Genomic DNA, 3,603 nt, shown 5'->3' with positions numbered 1-3,603 from the left:
CATGTTAGGCACTTAGGCATTTATGATATCCAACAAGTAAAAAATCGTTAAGTTCGGCCGGGCCGAACTTTTTATACCCTCCACCATAAAAAGTCGTAATTAAAATGCAATAGTTAGGGTCCTTTCACAATTTTAGATGGAACAACTTTTCGACAATGGATGGACTCCTACTGCCTCCCACTATTGCTTAAATTACACTGTGAACACAAATGTTGGGGCAGAGATAATTCCTTTTGGAGATGAAAGCACTTGGTGTGTGTATATTAAAAACCCCGAAGAAAGGCCTTGGTGAGTACATTATGAACCCCGAAGGACAGATCCGCCGTGAGTCGAACTTCCGCGTTATGGCGTGATGAAGTTCTTGCAAGAGACCCTGTAATCCATCATGAATTAGCATTATATCTTTGTTTGTTGTTTTTGTAGAGCACTTAAGCAACAGTGAACAAAGATATAACGCTAATTCCTGATGACCCACAGGGTCTCTAACAAAAATTCCATAACGCGGAAGTTCGACTCACGGCGGATCTGTCCTTCGGGGTTCATAATATACTCACCAAGGCCCAGACTTTCACCTCCATTTTGTTGCACAGTGTTATCTGATCTAATCTAAAAAAATATGTTCAGCTAGGTGAAAGGTACCACCTACGGGGCTATATCAAAGAGTTAACCTATCTTTAAATTTTTTGGCGGAAAAGTTTTATAGCTGCAAGGAACTTCAAGAGTCACAGTGTTATCTGATCTAATCTAAAAAAATGTGTTCAGCTAGGTGAAAGGTACCACCTACGGGGCTATATCAAAGAGTCAACCTATCTTTAAATTTTTTGGCGGAAAAGTTTTATAGCTGCAAGGAACTTCAAGAGTCAAATTGAGGGTAGTTTCATCAAAACAATGTAGACCCTCAAAAATGGACCCATGTTGACGAATTTTAGTGAAGAAATTGAGTGTAGTTTCATCAAAACAATGTAGACCCTCAAAAATGGACCCATGTTGATGAATTTTAGTGAAGAAATTTCATGACAACTGAAAATTCCCGAAAATCTGGAGGTACAGTTATATGGGGGGATATACCAAAACATGGACCTATATTGACGATTATTTTTGAATAGACAAAATTGTAGCTAAAATTCTCAAAATACCGATCACTACAGCTAGTTCGGTTAAAAATTGTAGCTAAAATTCTCAAAATACCGAAAATCGGGAGGTACCGTTATATGGGGGCTATACCAAAACATGGACCTATGTTGACGATTCTTGGTGGAGATATTTCATGACCACTGAGAACATCAAATGGCAAATTACAGCTAGTTCGGTTAAAAATTGTAGCTAAAATTCTCAAAATACCGAAAATCGGGAGGTACCGTTTAGAGTTGTACAATCTAGTTCAATTAAAAGATCTAGTTCTATAGCTCAGCTCTTTAAACTGAACTAGGTCAGTAATCTAGTTCATAATTCACTGTCTAGTTGAATCATTCGGATCAAAATCGTTCACCGGCTCTTAATCGGTCGTTTGATGAAAACGCATACATACACCAAATACAAACAAAAGACTAATATAATTTAACTTCTCCATAACAAAAATATTGCATCTACATAGTTTTATTGCATTCTTAAATAAAGATTAATTAATTAAAAAAAAAAAAAACATCCTTCATTTAGGTGGCAGGCAAAAAATCTTATGTTGTGTGTGTGTAGAAATTGTTATTGCGTTGTGCGTGTGTGTTTCTTTTTTATTTTTTCCCTTTTTCTATCCATAAAGTAAGCTGTTAAGTCTCGTATGTTTTTGTAGAAATCGTTATTTTCGGACAGCTATTCCATGTACCTTGATCCAAAACATAAACAAACTGATCACATTACGAAGGCATCCCTTAACATTGACGACGCCGTCACTTTATGTATTTGTGAACGACATGTTGAACTAGATTGTGAATCGTTCGTTGATCGTACGGTCACCGACTGATTATAGTTCAGTGAACTAATGAACTATAATGAACTATATCGACTGATCTAGTTCATACGCTCTTTTCAATGAATCGTTCAATTGAACTAGTTCGTTCATGAACTATACAACTCTAGTACCGTTATATGGGGGCTATACCAAAACATGGACCTATGTTGACGATGTTTCGTGGAGATGTTTCATGACCACTGAGAACCTCAAATGTCAAATTGCAGATAGTTCGGTTAAAAATTGTGCCTAAAATTCTCAAAATACCGAAAATCGGGAGGTACCGTTATATGGGGGCTATACCAAAACATGGACCTATGTTGACGATGCTTGGTGGAGATATTTCATGACCACTAAGAACATCAAATGGCAAATTACAGCTAGTTCGGTTAAAAATTGTAGCTAAAATTCTCAAAATACCGAAAATCGGGAGGTACCGTTATATGGGGGCTATACCAAAACATGGACCTATGTTGACGATGTTTGGTGGAGATGTTTCATGACCACTGAGAACCTCAAATGTCAAATTGCAGATATTTCGGTTACAAATTGTGGCTAAAATTTTCAAAATACCGAAAATCGGGAGGTACCGTTATATGGGGGCTATACCAAAACATGGACCTATGTTGACGATTCTTGATGGAGATATTTCATGACCACTGAGAACCTCAAATGTCAAATTGCAGATAGTTCGGTTAAAAATTGTGCCTAAAATTCTCAAAATACCGAAAATCGGGAGGTACCGTTATATGGGGACTATACCAAAACATGGACCTATGCCCATATCCTTTGGGATATAAGTTTGTTGATCACTAGGAACCCTAAGTGCCAAATTATAGCTAATTCGGTCAGCAAATGTGGCGAAGAACGTCAAAATACCTCAAATCCGGAGGTACCGTTATATGGGGGCTATACCAAAAAGTGGACCGTTATAGCCCATCTTCGAACTTGACCTGCCTATGGAAAATAGACCCTCGGGTGCAAAATTTCAGCACTCTATCTCAATTATTGCGGACGCTAGAGTGATTACAACAGACGGACAGACAGACGGACAGACGGACATGGCTAGATCGTCTTAGAATTTTATCCTGATCAAGAATATATATACTTTATAGGGTCGCAAATGATTAGTTCGATGTGTTACAAACAGAATGACAAACTTAATATACCCTCCATACTATGGTGGAGGGTATAAAAAGGGTGAAAAATCGTGAATTATAAAATCATTTACATGAATGAGTAAAGAATAATTTTACTATTTTGGTGTCATTAGCATTTTTTGGAAAAAGATTATTCAGAAAAATTTAATATTTCCTATACAATCCACATTATTATTACCTGTACCAACAAAGGCACCCATCTATTTTGTTTGTAGTGAAGAGTATTCGGTAAGGTTGATCGCTCATCGCTAAGGGGTTTTCCAAGCTATTTTTATTTACACATTTAAAAGTATTTGTAGCCAAATTAAAAATTTTAATATGATTTTTTCAATATGGAAAGTATTCATCATAACATCAGTATGAGGTTTCTAATTGACGTCATACGGATGTTTATTTTCGACAAAAGTCTCCTTGTGCGAAATCATTATTATTGGTGGCACCAATAACAGAAAATATATTCATTGCAAGGTAATGTGGACGATCAACGAGAATTTTGCC

Source organism: Musca autumnalis, unplaced genomic scaffold, assembly GCF_047663935.1.
Source record: "Musca autumnalis isolate F117 unplaced genomic scaffold, ASM4766393v1 scaffold_2, whole genome shotgun sequence".
NCBI classification, from domain to species: Eukaryota; Metazoa; Arthropoda; class Insecta; order Diptera; family Muscidae; genus Musca; species Musca autumnalis.
This window is presented reverse-complemented; position numbering follows the sequence as displayed.